At 47.9% G+C, this 20807-nt stretch overlaps 1 protein-coding gene across 4 annotated transcripts in view; it reads left to right on the forward strand.

Annotated features, from left to right (window-relative positions):
* TTLL7 (tubulin tyrosine ligase like 7) overlaps positions 1 to 20807 on the forward strand; it is a 2250822-nt gene that overhangs the window by 1477776 nt on the left and 752239 nt on the right. The gene's annotated exons all lie outside the window — the stretch shown is intronic.

Genomic DNA, 20807 nt, shown 5'->3' on the forward strand with positions numbered 1-20807 from the left:
AGCTTTCCGATGTTAGTTGTTATAGATGTGAGGTTGGAGGCCCTTTTCCAGAGGTGCAAATAAAAACCAGATGTCAGTGAAGAAGTGGTATCTACCAAATCTTCTCACTGAGGAAGAAAAGGAGTGCCCTTTTATACAGCACCCTAGAATTCCAGCTTGTATTTCTTAGCCAAGATACCGAAGCATCAGTATTCTTTTCCACTTGGCCATCCCATTATTAATTGGATTGGTTTCCCCACAGAATATATTGTAGAATATGCTGCTTCATTTTGTATCTCTTTTTGTGGCTGTGTTAGACTCATGTGTGAAGGGTACCACCGACATCTGGGCCTTTTTTCCACTCTGTAATTTTCCAGCCCCACTGCCAGCTCCGGTGTCCCACCCTCTACCCCTCCTGAATGAAGAATATGACCCTGGCACCACCATAAACCCGATCCACCCAGGGTAACCTGGCCCAGGCAGCCGGAGATGGGCAAAGGGCTAAAGGGGCCTCCTGTTTAGCTGGCCCGCTAGCCCTGTACTTGCCTGCCTTCCTTGAAGCAAACTCCACTAACAAAAAACTAAAGAAAATATAGTCTAATTTATTTCTCTTCTCCCAAACCCACTAAGATACCAGTGATCGTAATGCGGAGTGAGTTCCTCTGATCACTCCCTCATGTCAGCCACAATGAAATGCACTATGTTCACTGACTCTTGTGGGGCCAGTTTAACTCCAATTACAGTTTCATACTGATACTGGCAACTCCATGACACAATCTATTTTCGCTGTGCTACCAGTGATTCCACTGCATAGCTGACTGTTTCATTTTATGAATGCATTACATAATGTAATCACAGTGAGATGCATGTGAACCCATGGCATAGGCAGCCTAATCTCGTAATGTGACCAGTTGAACACATCGGACTGTTGCACAAATGTGTTCTCCATCCATTGTGACACAAGTGAGTTCTGACGGATTGGATTCAAGGCTAAGCGGCTAAGCTAACCTTTGCGGCACCAACGATTTACACAGCGTAATTACATTAATTAGCTTCTCCATTCATCACATTGCAAGTAAACCCACCCCAGAGGGTGATCAACCTCATTGCTCCAAACAAAACAACTGAATCATTTGAATACCCTCAGGTGTCCTTTCTTTAGGATACACGTGATTCCTTTCATACTCTCCTCCGTCAACTAGAGTAACGTGGGCTCAAATCCCCCACTCATTCCCACCAAACTTCCTACTTCTCTTGTCACTCTCTATACGATTCCTGCCTTAACTCTGCTAAACGCTCCTACTTTTCTAACCTCCTTCACTCACAAGCCTCTCACCCTCGTATCTTTCAAACTCTCTCTCGCCTACTCTCCCTTCAGACCCCGGACCCCAATTCTACTTCTCCTCTCTCCTTCTGACTTTGCTGAATTCTTCTCTGCTAAAATTCTTTCTCTTCGCCAAAAGAATTACTCTTCTCCTCCCTGCTCCCCTACCCCTCCTTCCTTCCACTCCCCCTCTGCTTACATGTCTGAATTCTTCCCAATCACTCCCTCTGACATCTCCCTCCTCCTAACTAAATCCCACCCTACTGCTGCCCCTTCCGATCCTATCCCAACCCTTCTTACCTTCTTATTCCTAAAATCTACCCCTCTCTCATTCCTTATCTAACCTCCTTCTTCAATATCTGTCTCTCCTCTGCCTCCTTTCCTACTGCCTTCAAGCACGCAACTATTATCCCTATCCTGAAGAAATCTTCTGCTAATCCCATTCTTGCTTCCAACTTTCGTCCAATCTCACTTCTACATTTTCTCTCTAAAATACTCGAATGCTTAGCCTACTCTCAGCTCTCGACCTTTGTCACTAACCTCTCTCTCCTTCCCCCTTCTCAATCTCAATCACCCCAAACATTCCACTGAGAACGCTCTCACCTATGTCCTTAACTCCCTCCTCACCGCTCGCTACTCTAAGCAATCTTCAATCCTCATTGTCCTTGACCTCTCTGCTTCCTTCGATACTGTCGATCACCCCTTACTTCTCAATACTCTTTCCTCCTTTGGCTTCAAAGGCTCTGTCCTTATCTGGCTCCCCTCTTATCTCTACTACCATTCTTTTGCTGTCTCTTGGGGTGGTCAAACCACCCCTACCTTCCCTCTGGACTATGGCGTTCCCCAAGGTTCTGTCCTCGGTCCCTTCTTATTCTCTCTTTACACTTCACTCTTCGCCCCTATCATCTCTTCCTTCGGGATCTCTCACCATTTCTACGCTGATGACACCCAGCTATTTCTCTCCTTTCCTTCCTTCACCTCTGACCTGCATCTAAATCTCTCTTCCTGTCTTACCGCCATTAAAAACTGGAAGTCATCTCACTATCTCTCTCTTAACACTGATAAAACTGAAGTGTTATTCTTTCTCTCTAACACACTTCCTTCCCCCACTACCCCTCCTTCTATTCATTTTCCCCCTTCTAACCTTCCTATTTACACCCATGCTCGTAATCTAGGCATTTACTTCGACCTTTCCCTCTCTTTTTCCCATCATATCTCCCTTACTTCTCGCGCATGTCACTACCACCTCTTTAATATCGGTAAAGTCAGTTTCTCTCTTACCTTCCATGCTACCAAAGTTTTAATCTCCTTCAACTTTTCTCGCCTCTTCTATTGTTTTTCCCTCTTCTCCCCGCCTGCCACCTTGCCCCCCTCAAATCCCTTTACCACTCTGCTATCAGTACCCTCTGACTCCATCTCTCAACTCACTATCTAACCTAGACTGGCTTCCTTTACACTCCCAACTTAAATTTTACTTCCTTTGTTTTGTTTTTAAATCTCTTCATGACCTTGCCCCTCCATATCTCTCCTCTCTTCTCTCATTCCACACTACCTCTCGCTCCCTTCGCTCCGCTGATCTCTTCTTACTTTCTGTCCCCAAACCCCCTTGTGCCTCTTCTCGGTTCCGCTGCTTTCAGTTCCATGCCCCTTTACACTGGAACTCCCTGCCTCTTTCCATCTGCTCCATCCCTACCTATTCCTCCTTCTGTTCCTCCTTGAAATCACTCATTCTTCATTCCCCTCCCTGACCACCCTATTCCCCCTTTTAACCCTTTCTCTCTCTCTCTCTCTCTCTCTCTCTCTCTCTCTCTCTCTCTCTCTCTCTCTCTCTCTCTCTCTCTCCCGTTAGTACCCCCGTCATAGTTCTATTCATCTTCCCCCTTCTTTCCTATGACCTTTCTTCCTACTACTCACTTAACTCCCTACTCTCTCTCCCTCATCCTTCCTTTCCCATCCCCCTTCTGTCCTCCTCCTTCTCATATGCAAATTGTTCTACATATTTTTTTTTGGTCTGATTCATGTTTATTGTTATTGCTTCTACTGTTCCATGTTTGATGTATTCTTGTTGTTAAAATGTAAAGCGCTTTGGATTAAGTCGATATATAAATAAAATAAATACAAATAAATAAATACACTCTTTCTGCTGCCAGTTGCACACTGCATAGATAGATTAGTCCATTGATCCTCTCAGCAAGGTACACAAGAAAGCAATGCATAGCTCCAATAGATTCCTAGTGACACATATGAATCCATCCACCAATCTCAGTAGGTACCAAGGTACCCACTGCTCAGTGTGATTCTTTCATGGTTGCACTCAGTGTCCGTCAGGTGAATCAATTGCTTAGCTGGATGGACCTCTTTTTCAAAGAAGGAACCCTTTGTATAGTGAAGACCATTTCTCTATGCTAGCAGTTGAATACTCTGGTAGGTAAGATTTATGGCACTGTGCTTCAAGTTCTGAATCCTCTTATCGACTAGAATAATCATCATGGTCAGCAAGTGTCCCTATTGGTTAGGTGGCAACCCAGCTGGATGGTTACACCCTGCCACCAGTTGAATACATTGCATAATATAGCCCAACTTGCATTGGGCCACCAGGAAGCCACACTGCAATAGTAGATCCATTCCACCTTTCTAAATCACTGTCACAGAAGTGAATCCGCTGCTCAGCTAGCATCATTCTGGTGTCAACTGGATTACGTTGTACAACTTATCCAATATCTTCCTGCACAGGGATTCCAGTCCATAATTGAATTACGTTCAAAGCGCTATCTGGTGAATCCTATTGCACAACCTAGTTTCTTTAGTTTCATTTGAGCATTGACATAAGTCAAATCCTCTGTCATGGTTAGGCCTCATTATTATGCCAGCTGTACTATACTGTGCTGTCTACTTCATTATCATTTAGGTACAAGTGAAACCATGGCCCAGATAGACTACTCTCATTGCCATACTAGTGGAATTACACTGCACAGACCACACCAATATCAGCCTGGTTCAAGGGATTCTCTTGCACAGTTAGACTAATTTCATCATGACCTCAACAAATTACACTGCACAGTGTACCTTAGTATCACTCTGGTACAGGTAAAATCATCGCATATTTGGATTGCCCCACTGTTCTGGCAGCAGACTACAATGCACAGACTAGTCTCAATGTCATGCTGGTACTAGTTGAAGCCTCTGCATAGTCTAGACTCATTTAATTATGATATTTGCTCTTTTGCTCTTGGCTGCGCTCAGGTGAGGCCCTCCATCTAGTCCCTCGCATTTATGGTGTTTTTTGTGCCCATAAAATTGTGTAAAGTGCTCTGGCGCATCCTTTGTGCCCCCGAGTCTCTGCCATGTTTCTCCCTGCCCCGCCCCCCTGATTGGCTATCTGACATCCACACTCAAGCAGGGACTTAGTCATGCTGCAAGCCGCCTCGCTGCACCACTTTTGCTCTTGGCTGCGCTCAGGTGAGGCCCTCCATCTAGCCCCTCGCATTTTTGGTATTTTGTTGTGCCCATAAAATTGTGTAAAGCACTCTGGCGCATCCTTCGTGCCCCCAAGTCCCTTCCTTGTTTCTCCCCACCTCCGTCCCGCCCCCACCCCCTGATTGGCCTCTGATCCCCTTAACTCACCCGCCTAGGTCAGCCCTCTGGCCAGCGGCCCCTGCAGCTAAGGGCTTTGAGGCACCGGACGACTCCAACAGAGGCACCTCCAGATTGTGTCTGCAGATGTCAACAGGGAAAGCCAGTGGCCAGCCTGCAGTGACTACCAAGGTAGGTGTGGCCTGGCTGAGGAGTATAACTACCACTGTACTCTGAAGCCTTGCCACCCTACCTACCCTCTGAACAGGCCGACATTGCAAACTTAGAACCTTTTTCTTGTTAAACTGATTTACATCTAGAAAGTGCTCTCTGGGTTAGTACTGTGAATTATTAGCCTGCGTCGCACACTTAGAAAATTGCTCTTGTTAAACTGCTTCACATCTAGAAAGTGCACCTCTGGGATAGTACAGTGCATTTTTTGCCTGCGTCGCGCACTTAGAAAATGATTCTTGTTAAACTGATCCACATCTAGTAAGTGCCCTCTGGGATAGTACTACCAATTATTAGTTAGTACTGTTAGTATTGCATTGATTCACACCTAGAAAGTGGTCTCTGAGATAGTACGGTGAACTATTAGCCTGTGTTGAACACTTAGAACATGGTTAATATTACATTGATTTGCTCCAAGAAAGTGTCCACTGAGATGGTACTGTGAATTATTAGCCTGCATCACACACCTAGAAAATTGATAGTATTGCATTGACCAACACCTGGAGGGTGCCTCTGAGATAGTACTGTGAATAATTTTAAGCCTACATCACACACTCAGAAAATTGTTAATGTTACATTGACTCATACCTAGAAAGTGCAACCTGAGATAGTACTTTGAATTACTGGCCTGCGTCGCACTCTTGCTGAACTGTTAGTATTCCAATGATTGTCACCTAGAAAGTGGCCACTGTGACAGTACTGTGAATTGTTAGCCTAAGTCACACACTTAGAATTGATAATGTAACACTGATTCAGACCTGCAGAGTGCCACTTTGAGATAATACTGGCCTGCATCACCCTCTTAGTGAACTACGAATATTGACCTTTGTTGCATGCCTTGAAAATTGTTAACTCTGTATTGTGTCCCATCTATAGAGTTCCACTATAGAATCGCCCCCTGTGTTAGACCCTGCCTCCCTCTATCATCTAAGTATTGCATTGACTCTAACCCTGAAAGTGCCCATTGAGACAGTACTGCGAATCATTAGCCTGCATTGCACTCTTGAAGAACTGTTAATATTGCATTGTTTCACACCTAGAAAGTGCCCACTGAGATAGTACTGTGAATTATTAGTCTGAGTCACACACTTAGAATTGTTAATGGAACACGGATTTGGGCCTGGAGAGTCCCTCTCTGAGATAATACTAGCCTGCATTGCCCTCTTAGTGAACTGTGAATATTGACCTGTGTTGCACGCCTTGAGGATTATGATATGATATGGCTTTCATAACGCGCCTATACACAAGTGTTTCAAGGTGCATTCATTCTGCATTGTGTCACATCTATAAAGTGCCACTATAGTATTTCCGCCTGTGTTAGACCCTGTCTCCTTCTATCCAGGTGTCCCAAGTCTAGGCGCTGCTGTTACATCTAGAGTAATTGTATATTACTTGCTACTGAACTTGCTGTTGTCGCCGTATTGGTTCTCTTCCTCGCTGACCTTTTACTTTTGACAATTATTTTAAATCGTTTTGTTTGGTCACAATTCAGTCAGATTTAATTAAACATATATATGGGGTGGGGTAAGGGAATAGGGAGGATTTGACCAAAAAAGGAGCAAAAGAAATTTGGTTTCCCATGCACCTTGGAAAGCCAATCTAGTGTTACTACATCTTTTGTTACTGCAATTACTGCTATCCCCATATTGAACGTGCTCCCTCTACAATGGTGTGCCAAGTCTAGGCGCTATTACAACATCTAGGGTTCTTGCATTCTTGGTTGCTGCTTTTGCGTTCAGCCTTCTCCCTCTGTCCAGGTGTCCCAAACCTAGGCGCTGCTATTGCACATAGTTACTGAATTCTACTGTTGACCCTCTCCCACTGTCTTGTAGTCCAGAATCTAGATGCAGACCTTCATCTAGATTACTGCATTTGCTGATGTCACGTCTTAGGCCTTCCTCCCTCTGTCCAGGTGTCCCTAATCTAGACTCTGCTATTCCATATAGAGTAGCTGCATTCTACTGTCGACCCCTGTTTGATTCTCTCCCACTGTCCAGAATCTAGACAAAAGTCTACCTCTAAGGTCACTAAATCTACTGTTACAAGTACATCAATCACTAATTGCTGCCTGTAACCTCCACCAGAGATGGAGACCCCACTTCAACAAAGACCACCTCAAAGGACCCATCCTCATTCCTGGCCTCCCAGCACCATACCCTCCCCCTTAACTCACCCCGAACCATAACCCGCGCTCTAGCACCCATCTTCTTGAACCCCGCTTCATCCCGCATCTGGTCGCAACCCACAACCCCTGCCCCAGAACAATAATACGCCCGGACGCCGCCTGCCCACCAATCCACCATCATTCCCCCACCAACTCTAAGATCAGAGGAGCATTATGGTGTGCCAAACACCTGTCTCTTCAAACGCCCATCCCCCATTCCTCAACCCACCCGAACACATCAACATCCACCCTCCCTCTAGCATCTATTGAGAACAACCCCACACACCCCATCCATACACCCCACCCAATATCAAACTCACAAGCCAGAGGAGCTCTCTGGTGCTCCAAACATCGCCAGCCCCCCTCCACTACCACGCCATCTTTGTGCCCACTTAGAAACTCCCCAGCCTCTCAACCTACCTCCTATGCCACCCTCTCCCTCCCCCTCATCTCCTACTTGACCCCCGCCCACCGACCCGCCCCTTCATATCCCTTCCCTTCTCTGAAAGTAGCTTGTCTTGCCCTTTCTTGAATGTTAGCTTCATCCTCTTCCCCCTCAGATCCTCCTACCCTCTTTCGCACTCATATGGCACCAAAACCCACAAAATGCCGAAAGAGTGACTGGTCCTCTCTCTCGACCCTCCATACCACACCACTTCTCCATCGGTCCAACCTCCCAGCCTTTCCCGCCTCCATCTTCAGACCCTCCCCTCTGCCCTCTCCCAGTCTCCACCCCCTTGCTCTTGACTTCTCTCCCAGTACACCTAAACCCCAGGCGCCCTCCATACTCGAACCAGAAACAACCTACCTAAACCCCCATACTTCAAGTGATCCACTCACCACCAACCCAATCCCCCCTGGACCCTCCTACTCACCTTCACATACCTACCACCGCCTGCCTACTCTTCCCGCCCCCCATCGACATGACCCTCTCACCCAACACTCAAAGTCCACAGGCATCCTATCCTCTACCCCTCCTCAGCCTGTCTCAACCAACCAGAATGATCCTACCACATCCCCCACCTCATCGGGCACCCATGTCCACCGAGCACTCCCTGCGATGAACGCCACAAGAACCACCTCCCCTCACGAAGTCACATGCATCCCTTTTAATGCCCGATCCGTAGCAAGAAACAGACAAGCATCTTTGACCTCCTATCCTCTGACAATCCCAACCTCATTTCATCACCAAAACCTGGTTCTCCGACGATTTTGCCCCAGTCACGCTCAAGGTCTTCCCCCCTGGCTACCTGCTTATCACCCACAATAGACCCTCCAGAGGAGGCAGAGTAGCAATCCTCTACAAACCCCATCTCTCTGTCTCAATCGTCGAATCCCAGACATGCAATGCCTCCCGTGAATCCCTTTTGGTAAAACTATCGCTACCAGTGACATTTACCCACAGCTTCCTACTCATCTACAGACCCCCTGGATATGACAGACATTTTGCCAATAATCTCTGTGACTCAATAGCTACCATTCAGGTAAATCACCCTTCTCTTAAACTCCTGGGAGATTTCAAAATCTGGTTTGATATCCCCAACAACCCTATGACCCAACCACTGGTTCACAGTCTCGATGCACTGAACCTCTCCCAGCATACCACTGGTCCAACCCACTCAGGTGGGCACACCCTTGATGCGATTTTCAGTTCCTATGACAAGGTTTATATATCCAATCCCAAACCACTTACCTGGTCTGACCACTCTGCCATCCCTTTCTCTATCCACACAGCTGCCCCTCCTACGGCTCCCCCTGCCCTCACCCTTGATCACAAATGCTGGAACGAAGTCAAGGTTCTCCCTGACCTAGCTGAAGCCTGCTACTCTCGCCCCCCTGCAACGATGCCCTGGGGTAGACCTTTAACCATCGATTCTTTCGATTACTGTCTTAATTAATCACTAATTCCTCTCACCCCCTCGCGCCCCTCAACTTCACGCAAAGGACCATCCCCCAAATGGTTCATACCCCACCCGAGGATTGTCAAAAAAGTTAATGACTCTCTTGAACGCAAATGGTGAGCACTAAAACCAATCTTAGCAGATCCATATTCGCCCTCCACCACCGTAACTACAAATCTGAGATTTGAATGCTAAAAAATCCCATTACAATAAACACATTCAGAACTGTGGCATCAGCAGCAAAGCACTCCACAAAATCATCTCCGAATTCGTAAAACCTACTTGCACCTCTGCCCAATCCACTCCCACACAATCACTCTGCGACTCCCTCTTGCTACATTTCTACAATACTGCACTTGACAGGATGGCAATCCTTAACCAGTGATCGAAGTGAGCGGGAGCGGTTGGGAGTGCTGCTCCTCTGCTTTTTAAAATAAAGATTTATTGCTCCTATACTTTTATTTTAAAAAGAAACCGTTCCAGAACAGTTTCGTTTTAAAGTAACAATGTAGCAAGAAGTTGAAACTTGCACTTTTAGTGCACTGCACTGAACGTTCCCTTAAACAGCAGGTGCATTTGTTTGGGGGTTTGTATTGTGTATGGGAGGTGGTGTGGTGATGGGGCTTGTGGGGAGTGGGCGCAGGCTAGCGGGGAACATGGTTCCAGTACTTCTTTTCGTACACTTCAACCACTGATTCCATGGTGGTAAATGTCAGCTCCTGCAAGATTACTTTTGTGTCAAGTGGTAAACATTAGTATTCCATATTATCATTGGCAGTGCTGAAGTAAATACCATAGAGATGAATACTGCCAAAGGTAAGTACAACCGGTGGTACAAATATAATGTCCGTCTCTTGTTCATCATCATTGACTACTTGTAGTGAAAATTTACCCCAGGCCGTAGAAAACGATCGATGTCATGCAATTTGCAAAGGTATTGAGGCAGTTCAGTGTCCTTGTGGGAAACTACCTTTAAATTGCAGCATTGTTTTCCCATGTAGGGCGATGTTTAAGATCCGCTTAGACTAGATCTTATTTTTGGAGCTAATTAGACGACTGACAGTACATTTGCCAGTGTTGGTAAATATGCAGAGCAGATTTCTGTAATTGGAGGTATTTTACTCTAGGTAGTATCTTGAATTTACAATGGCAGTAACAATACTGCTCTTTGAGTAATGAGGGCCGTTGAGTCCCTGTGGCATATCGCCATTATTGTGCAAGTTATTTTGTTCACTAGCCTGCAAAGATGTTAAAATTTGTCTTTGATTTATGAAAGTGTGCATTGAATCCAAATGTTAGTCAAATTTAACGTCAGTGCAATTTAGTGCATTTTTAATCATTTGGACTGAAACAAAAGTGTTATTTACACTCTTCCTCATCCCAGCAAAAAGGAGCATCAATGTGCATAGTGATAAAACAATAAAAGCAGTAGTGTACACATATAATTATATGGCTAGTGGTGTTTGGAAGGCATACGTAGATGGCAACTGTACAGAAAGTGTAATTTATGTGCCACTGAATAACACTAGACACCATTAGATAATCACCCCATTCATTTTTTGCATTATGATATTTCAGGATCTTTGCCTTTCCCTTTAGTTCTGCAGGCGGGTACTTTTTTGGCCTGGGGGAGTAATCTTCTTCCAGGACCCAGCGTCACAAATTACCTGGCTGCCAAAGTCCATGGGCCTCATTCCGAGTAGGGCAGTAAGGGTTAATGGTCACCGGTAACAAGACCGGTGCCGTTAAACCCTTACCACCCTGCTGCGAGTTCCCTTTGCGGGTCCTTCCTTAACGCCTGCTTTTAGCAGGTGTTAAGGACGGGACCCGCAAAGGGACTCCGGGGTCAATAACGGCACAGTCATTTACGGTACCGTTATTGCCACCTTCCCCCTTCCCATTGAGCCCCATGGGGGCTCAAATGGGAATGGCGAATGGCCCTGGTGAATGGGGAATTACCGGTCCCCTGACCTCGGAATGGACCGGTAATTACTCCATTCACCAGGCCGGAGTTTGAACGAGTTCGGAGGCAGCCATGCCGCAAATAGCGACGTGGTTACCTCCGAACTCGGAATGAGGCCCCATCTGTTTTATTTCACCTGGTTGCGAGGGACATCTAGTATATCCATGGCACATTCCTCCCTTTCTCTCTATTTCCAAAAACCTGGCCTTTAGAGACAGCAATTTTGTTTGTGTTTTCTTATTGGCCTCATTTGCATTGGTTCCCCTCTTACGGCTCCTGGCTGCGAGGCAGGAAGGAGTCATTGCACCAAATGCCGCTCCTTTCAGGGGTCCTTGTAATTGGCCATCATATTTTTGGCCCAGAAGTTTAATTGGTAGATTTCCAACCGCAGCACCTTCCTGGTGACTTAGCAATATCATTAGGCTAATGCCATTTATATGTCCTTGCGGTCACATAGAATTAGTGGTAGCTTGGGTAGGTTGCCTACTAATTTCTTCCCCACTTTTCATTGATGGGTCATAATATTGTTAGTTTTGTAGTCCCCCCATCCCTTCTAAGCCTTTGCACTCCCTCTCCATTTATTTGCTCCAGGATAAGATTGGCATCACTGCTGATATCACCTGCATATGTAGAGGTGGAAAAATATTAGCTTTTCTTTACTTTTATAGCCTCCATACGTACAGTTTTGTTCTAACCTTCTTGAGACTCAAGTCTTTATTATTAAGGCATTTCTAGCTTTTCATACGTTTTATGATTTTGTCTTGTCTTGCTTCTTTCCAATGGAGTTCCATGGAGTTTCTTGTTCATTGTCTGGATGAAGGAAGGCAGCACAAATGTTGCCTCAGTAGCTCAGCTCCATTTCACCTGTCAGGCTTGCTGTTCTTCATTGCAGTCCTTGGAGGCAGGGTACTTTGACAAAATCCCACTAAGGACTTAATCCTGAGACTATGGGTGGATTGCGTGGTCTGAGGAGGCCAACATACTGCGAGTTAGGAGCGGTTTAAGGTAAATGTCTCATGGTCTTGTTGCTGTCCCCAACTACCTCTGCCACACAAACGCCCTGGGTAAGGTGTCCAAAGATAGATTATCACCATATGTGATATAATCTTGCTGGGAACAAACCAACTACATGGTTCATCTGCTAATATTTACTTCAAACTCACACTACATAGTCCAGGATGACGTTTGGCTTACTGCTATGTTACAGTTGAAAATGCAGGATGCTATTACAAGTAGATGTAGGAGGAACAATATAGCATGGTTGTATTTCGGGTATGGGGTCCATCGCAAACAAAGACCCTGAAGCCCATTGGCATTGATGCACAATATTGCTTAACTGCAAGCCCAGAGACCATTGGTGGTGTTGGAGGCACGATATGGAGCTGCGCACCGCTATGCATACTTCCTCACGAGCACAGAATTGTAGGCTAAGGCTGTAAGCCCTTTGTCCATGTTAACCCACGCAATCGGATTAAGGGGGGAAATGAAGGGGAGGAACAAGCCCCCATCTGGGCATGCTAATATGAAGACAAATATGGGGTGCTAGCCAATCCCATGCCATACGTCCCACAACAGTGGTTATGCTTAATTACATCATGGCTGAGGAAGCATCACACACGGTGTCTCTTTTCTCCTGCTATCCTGCCACATCTCTCGTCCCCACACTTGAATTCTCTGGCCTCTCTGCCTCCTCTTAAAGCAGAGTGGCCCATTCACACCTGACTTAAATCTGCTTCTAATGGACTTCCTCCCAGGGATTCCTCATCTTTGATATCTATCTCGCAGCACATCTGCTCTTCAGAAATTGTTCAGCTGCCAGGGAGCTCAGCATGGCTCCACGTCAGCTCCTCCCAATGACTCTGTGCGCCGGACATGAAGTCAGGGCTAGTATCAGTTCCTTTTTTTCTGTGCACTCTGCCTGCTTTAAGAGCACCGCTCTGACAGCTTTTTAGTTTTTCTGTAATATTTTTGCATCTTGTAATTCATTTTACTATGCAATGCCGAATCCTACGAAGTCCTCAAGTTTCAAACCCTGCGTGGATTGCAGGCGCCAAATGTCTGTTTTGGATCTGTACTACATTTGCCTTGGCTGTCTCTGTGAGGGATACAACACAAAGGAATGCACATCCTGTCAATCGATGTACCCTGTGGCGCTCCATGAATGAGAGGCAAAACACTTTACCTTCCTCCAGGAGCAGAGATGTGATAAGCAGACTCATTTGAGGTCACTGGGTGCGGGCTGTGGCACCGTGGAGCGGTCCTCAGTCCAAAAGGACAAGAAAAAGAAGACACACTGCAAGAGGTCAAAGTCCCCAGGCGGTTCTTCAGAGCATCACTCTTCTTCATCATCAAAGAAGAGGAGCTACCACTCCATGGATGCCCCGGAGGAGGAGGCCCCACAGGCACATTTTCCCACTCAGTCCTCTATTCCAGAGGAATGGGAGGTGTTCAGGATAATGTTGCTTCATATCTTCTCCAAGGCACCAGCGGCTCCAGTGTGTGCGGCATTGGCACCTGTGGCTTGGTTCCGGTCAAGTTGATGGCTCCCACCGCACACAGAGGAGCCAGTAGGGAATCCACAAGTAAATGCGACAATGTCACATCCATGGGTCACACCGTTGATTTTCCGAACATCAGTCCTCTGACACTGAGCCCCTCTCACGCGGATCTGAGACGCAAGAATAACGAGAAACTTTGCATGTTCGCTAGAAGAACATATATGTCCCATTTGGAGGACATTTATGATGAGAGTGTGGACCCAATACCTTTCGGGCTGCAATCCCTCCAGCCCAGGGAAGTCAGAGATTTTCCTGAGGAGTTCTTCGGGGAACAGTGCGACTTGGTGGACCTGGCAGCTGACGTACAAGAGGCAAGTGGTCTGGACACCGCACAGGAGTTTGGCATGCTCCCTGCTGCCACCCCGGGCAAGCCACAAGCAGCTTTTCAGCACCTGGTGGTGAAGGTGGTTGACGCCTTTGGACTACCTGCCTCTTCACATCCAAAAATTCCATATGTGCTTACTGACCTTCTGGACGAGGGGCCAAAGAAACTGATGCTGCAGCCTATCGGTAAGGCAGTTGAAAGGCCAATTCTTGATCTATGGGCCAAACTGGCTTCAGTCTTCACAGTGGACCATGATCTGGCAAATAAATCTCGGACCCGATGTTCCTTTCTGCCCATGCTTCACCAGAGAGTTTGTTAGCCAAGGCCGCTACAGAAAGCCTTAAGACCACTTCTTTCTTGTGCCTGTCCCCTGACAGGGAGAGCAAGAGACTTGACACATGCAGAAGGAAGATTGTTGGCTCTTTGAGCCTACGTCTCTGGTGTGTTAACTTCATGTGCCCCGGACAACTTCTCCTTTGGACTGTGGTCAGTCATGGCGAAGGCATCCGAGTGCGACAGCTTTGTGGCCCAGAATACGTATGCAAGGAGGCCTCCAAACAGATACTGCAGTCTAGTCTGGATACTGCAAACTGTGTGCCAAGCATGACAGCCACGAGCACAGACTTTTGCAGATTCTTTTGGCTCAGAACATCTGTTTTTTGCTACAGACATCCAAGAGAAGCTTCTGGACATACCCGTTGATGGCATGAATTTATTCAGCACCAAATCCGATGAGTCTTTGCAGAAACTTTAAACCTCAAATGCAGCAGTGTTGCAAGGTTTAGCAGTTCAGCAAAAGCGTCCGGCTAGCCCAGCAGGCATGGGGAGGAATATTTGCCCCTTTGCCACTTATGCCCAAAGAGGTAGAGGCCAAACAAGAGCAGCATCTACAGGGGTAGGGGCCAGGGCATGGCCAAAGTAGGTGCTTCCACCTCCAGTGTGCCTTCCGCAGTCCCTGGTGCAAAGTCTCTCTGATTTGGAAATCCGCCATCAATCCACAGTTGTAGGCAGAATATCTCCCCCCGCCTCCCTCTTTGGTCTTTGCCGTCCAGGTCACGCCTGTGCCACCAACCCTTGCCTTCGGAACTGCTCCTGTTGTAGGAGATCCCTCAGCTTCTGGCAAAAGGGGCCATAGAGATGGTAGTCTGCTCGAAACAAAGCAGGGTTTGGTACTCAACCTATTTTCTGGTGCCGGAGAAGGACAAAAGTCTGAGACCCATCCTGGATTTAGGCCTTCCGAGCTGGTACTTGTGTAGAGAAGCCCTCAACGCTCACACCAGAGAAAATACAACCCACTTGGGAAAAAGGCCCAGCCCACCTCTTGCAAGGAGCACACACAACACATTAAAAAGGCACACAGTGTCATCAGTGACGTAAGTTACATAAGGTACACATCCGAATGGCTGGTTGGCGCGACCCTATGCATAGGCTGCCTGCTCCATAGGGGCTGGAAGGCCATTGCCCCAGCCCCTTTTGCCCATATTCTTCCACGTGGGCTCCTCCTCTCTCGGCATCGGACCTGAAGCTACAATTAATTGCTCATTATAAAAATAAAAACAATACATTCTTTATCTCTAATCTAACGTGCACCTGGTACCGTAGACAAGAGTTAAGAAGATACTTCGAGGTAATTGTAGCTAACAAACCCCAACACGATTCCAGACACGTCAGCACCCTTCCAAAGCTTTCCACCCTCCTTTTAGGTTTGTTGTTTTGCTCCTCCCCGCCCCTCACAGCACAGATCATGTGACCCTTGGTGAGAGCAGCCTGTTCTGGCTTTCTGATCAATTGGGAGGTCTAACAGCTTTATGGTCGTGGTCTGGAACTGACTGGTACCTTGAAATGCTGGGGTCTTGGGGCAGGGGGCATCTGGGTGGTATTACTTAGAGCTGGGACGGGGGAAGGTTAAAGGCTCGTGCCCTCCTACATGTGGGATCGCTTTTTCCCAGGGAGCTCTCAACCCCCTCGTGGCCTTGCAGGGCACATTCCTCCTGGGATGCAAAATGCTGGCAACATGAGGCAATGAAAGGTCTATGACTCTCTACAGTTTCAGACTTTGTCAACGGTGCCCATGATACAATCTATTTTTGCATGCATACACTTATTTACATGTTTGTGGCCTAGACCTGGAGTCCTGACTGCAGTGCCGAATTTGGTCGAAATGTCAATATAGTGGCTATTATCTAATATGGCGTTTGATTCCCAATGTACTGTGAAGCCAAAGCATGCACTACCCTTCCCACACTATAGCCCCTGTTAACACCCCACTTCCCCTGTACCTACCCGAGTCCCTACCGTATGCTCTGGGACAATTGCCCCCCGTTCCCAAAATTTGTGCAAGGACAAGTTCAAGATGGTCACCCTAGCCCGGCTCATCCAGGTGTAGTTTCCCCGGACCTCCATGACACTTACTTCCATGTGGCCATGCACAAGAGGCACAGGAAGCACCTTAGATTCAAGGTTGGGAACAGTACAAGGTCCTACCTTTTTGACTCTCTTTGGCACCCAGGGCTTTCACCAAGCTGCTGGCAGTGGTGGTGGCCCACCTCAGAAGGGAAGGCATTCATGTTTCCCTTATCTGGACGACCAGCTCAATGTATTGAAGCGGTCTTGGACACTCGTATCGGCTGAGGATCCCCGCCCGAGGACACAGTAGCAAACGTCTACAGGATGGTCCAGGTTTTTCAGTTGCAGCCTTGGCTTTTCTGCACCTGCTGGTTCTTAAGGCCTCCTGCACTTTAGTGATGCTAATGCCCAGCTATGCATGAGATCACTGCAGTTGCTTCTTAGCTCACAGTGGTTTCAATTTCAGGGACGTACATCAAACCCTCTACTGGTCTCGGAGAGATTGTGCTTAGACCTGCAGTGGTGGTCCGTGAAGGACAACCGCCTGAAAGGGCCATTGTTTCATCAAACCTCGCCACAGGTGACTCTGGTAATGGATGCGTGCCTGAAAGGCTGCGGCGCTCACCTTCAAGCCCCAGTCAGAGTGCCAGGAACACATACATCTGCTGGAGCTGATAGCAATCAGACTGGCCCTAGTCACGTTCCTGATGGACAACACTGTAGCCATGCATTACTTCAACAAACTGGGTAGTTTGGGCTCCTTGCCTCTAAGCAGAGAGGCAATGGGATTGTGGTTCTGGGCTCTGGAGAACAGCATGTCTCTGACTGTGGCCTACCTGGCCAGCAAGGAGAACGTGCTGGCAGATGCACTGAGCAGGCAGTCTGTTACCTCACACAAGTGGGAGCTGTGAGGAACTAGGAATGAGACACGGACACAGACGACTCATGGTGATTGCTAGACACCTTTATTAAATAATAAAGTGGTTGGAAAATGCCTCACTGTTCCTAATCTAGAAGGTATTTCCCTACCTCAACCAAAAATTAAGGGCCTGTCCTATGTCAAGATGTCCAAAGCAAAAATGCACTGTGTCCAACATCCTATCCTATCTTTTCTAACAGCTTCTATATCGACTATCCTGCTTTCCACACTAAATCTGGTAGGAAGAAGTTTAAAAAGGACATCCTGGTCTCCGACCCAGGCCTCCCTATTGCTGACACCTATACCAGTGCCTCTTCTAGGCAAACCCTCACTTGCATCCTCTTTGTAGTTCCCTCACCAGACTTATGGAGTCTTAATATGGTCTCTGTGCTTTCTCCTCTCTCTTCTTCTCCCATTAATGGTGGCGCCCTGTGGGAGGCCCTCCTGGCCTCCTTCGACTCCTCTAAGGCCATCATAAATGTTTGCCTGAATCGTACTGTCTTGGTCCAAAGCCCTCAGGCCTATCTTCTCCTCTTCGATAGACGCTTCACTTGCCTCATCAATTTCCTTCCTTCTTCTGCTGTCCCCTCTCTCACTCCCACAGCTTCCTTGCCTCCCCCGGCTGTCCCCTCCTTGTCTACCTTGCCCTCTCCTCCTTCCTCTTCTGCCCCCCCTCGTGCTTCTTCTACACCCCCGCAGGCGTACCTCTGATTTGTACCTCTCCCCGGAAGTCTTTCAAGGATGGCAACCTTCTCCATGTTGCCACTCTTAACTCTCGCTAAGCTGTCAAACACTCTAACGTCTGCCGCCTAGTGGAAGAACTTCACCTCGATGTCCTCGGTCTCACCGAGACATGGTTCATGGCCAGCTCTGTCACAAGCTTTGACACTCTCCTCCCTGATGGCTACAAGATCCTCTCCGTGCCCAGGTCCAACCATTCCGTAAGGGGTGTAGCCCTGATCTTCCCCGAGTGTATTCCTGCCTCTGTCATTCCTATGCAGGTCTACTCCTCTTTCGAATGCCTCATCTGCAGGCTCTCTTTCTCCTAGCCATTCCCTTACTGTGGCTACCATCTATCGGCCACCTGGGCAATTCTCCTCGTTCCTCTCTGATAGGGCGGACCTCTCCTCTTCCCTCCTGGTCTTGACCACTCAACTCCTCCTTCTTGGAGATTTTAACATCCACCTGGATGCTTCCTGTCCTTCCTCTGGACTCTTTCGCAACCTCTGCGACTCTCTCTCACTCTCTATCCTCTCCTCTGGTCCGACTCACTCTGCAGGTCACACTCTTGATGTTCCGATCCCTACAGACCTTCCCCTCTCTATCCCTCTCACCACTCCTCTCTCCTGTAGTGATTGCTTTCTCCTTTCCTCCTAGCTCACTCTCTCCAACCCTCAGGCCAAGCCAACTCCAGAACTGCCACCTAACTTCTCGGTTATCTGACCCATGAATTGTGTGTCAGTTGAGGCTTTTGCTGCCACTTTCTCACCCCCTCTCACCCTTTGGCTGACTCATACCCTGACACAGCCCTCCCCATGCTCCACTCTGCTATATCTGATATTTTCAATGTTCTTTCCCCTGTCATGAGGATCTGCTTCAAGCCCAAAGCCATGTGCAACTCCTAGTACGACTCAGACCTCACCACCCTTAAATGCAAATGCATGGTGGCTGAGAGGAAATGGCGTGCTTACGATACATCCTCTGACAAACTGGCCTGCTGCCTGCTCCAAAGGCAATACCGGCTCTCTGTCCTCACCAAGAAGAGAGCCCACTTCCAAGTTCGCATCTCTGTAGCATCTAACAACTCAGCCAAACTCTTTCAAATCTGCAAGGAGCTGGCCAATCCTGCTGCAGTTTCTACCTCTCCTGTCCCCTCCCACACCCTCTGCACAACCCTGGCTTCTCATTTCATCTCTAAAACTCAAGACATCCTGTCCTCTCTCTGTTCCTCTCCCCTTGCCTCCTCTACCCGCTGCTCTTCCTCTGGCCCTTCTTCGGCCACCTCTCCTCCCTCCTTCTCTGCCTTTCCCTGTTCTCCCCAGATGAGGTTTCGAGACAAGTCGATCTATGAATGTCTCGTCAAAACAGGTTCACCCCTTTTCCTCCAAAACCATCAAGGACCACATTGACACCTTGGCCTCTGCCCTGGCTGACTTGTGCAGCCACACCTTAGCCACCAGAGTCTTCCCTTCCCCCAAAGCACTCCCTTGTGCAACCCCTTCTTAAAAAACCCTCTGTCCTGCCCAGCTAACTATCACCCTATCTCCATCACTCCTTTCCTGGGCAGACTCCTGGAAAAGCTTGCCATCTCCCAGCTTAATCTTCACACTGAATCTGTTGGTAGTCTCCATGGCCATCAGTCTAGCTTCAGAGCTGCCAGAAGCACAGAAACCGCTCTCCTGAACATCCGTGAAGACCTGCTCTCCAACCTCGATTCCAACACCCCCTGTGTCCTCATCTTACTTGATCTCTTTTCTGCCTTTGACATGGTCAACCATGCCATCCTGCTCAACAGTTTCCGTAATAACCTGGGTATCACCGATCAGGCCCTGGCTTGGCTGACCTCTTTCCTCTCTGATCGACCATCCCAGGTCCAAACTGGGCCTTCCTCTTCTCTATCTCTATTGCTGCCTGTGATGTTCCCAAGGGGTCTAACCTCTCTCCCTGGCTGTTCAACCAATACTTGGCACTTCTTGCCCACCGCATTGCCACTCTCTGCCCCAACTTTCAGTGCTATGCGGATGGCACTAAACTCATTTTCAGGCTCCCTTCTGCCACTTCTTCTTTTTCTCTCATCTCTGACTGTCTGTCTGCTTTCCAGGAGTGGTGTGCCGCCAATGATCTCTGCCTTAATGCCAGTAAGACCAAGATTGTCCTCATCGGCACATCCGCTCCCTCCTTTCCTGTCACTCTCTGGCCGCCTCTCTTGGCCCTCTTCCTGCCCCCACCTGTGAGGGTAAAAATCTTGGGGTCATCTTTGACTCCACACTCTCCTTATCTCCTCACATCTCTGACATCTCTAAGAAGTCACACTACCAGCTGCACTGTCTCAGAGGTATTCTTCCTTTCCTCTCCTTCCCCCAGAAGTTCACTGTCTCCAGAGCTCTGGTTCTCTCTAGGCTGGGCTACTGCAACTGTCTTTCTAAATCTGCCTGCTTATACTCTCCACCCTCTGCAACTCGTCCAGACCAGGACTGCAAGACTTGTCCCTGGCCTTAAGCCCAGGGATCGTATCTCCCCAGGACTGAAATCTCTGCACTGGCTCCCAGTGGCTGCGAGGATGAATTTCAAAATCCTCTGCATTGTCCACAAGGCCTTCTGAGACCTGGGGCCTCAATACCTTCAACTCTCTTCCTAAATATCTTCCTTCTTGAGCTGTTCGGTCATCTACCTCCAACTGCCTCAGGGTCAGTCGCTTCTCCAAGCAATGAGTTGGTGGTAGATCTCTTTCTTCAGCTGGGGCCTCCCTCTGGAACAGCCTCCCTGCCTCCCTGAAACATGAGGAGAACCATCTCCGGTTCCGT

Source organism: Ambystoma mexicanum, chromosome 1q, assembly GCF_040938575.1.
Source record: "Ambystoma mexicanum isolate Mex_15411 chromosome 1q, UKY_AmexF1_1, whole genome shotgun sequence".
NCBI classification, from domain to species: domain Eukaryota; kingdom Metazoa; phylum Chordata; class Amphibia; order Caudata; family Ambystomatidae; genus Ambystoma; species Ambystoma mexicanum.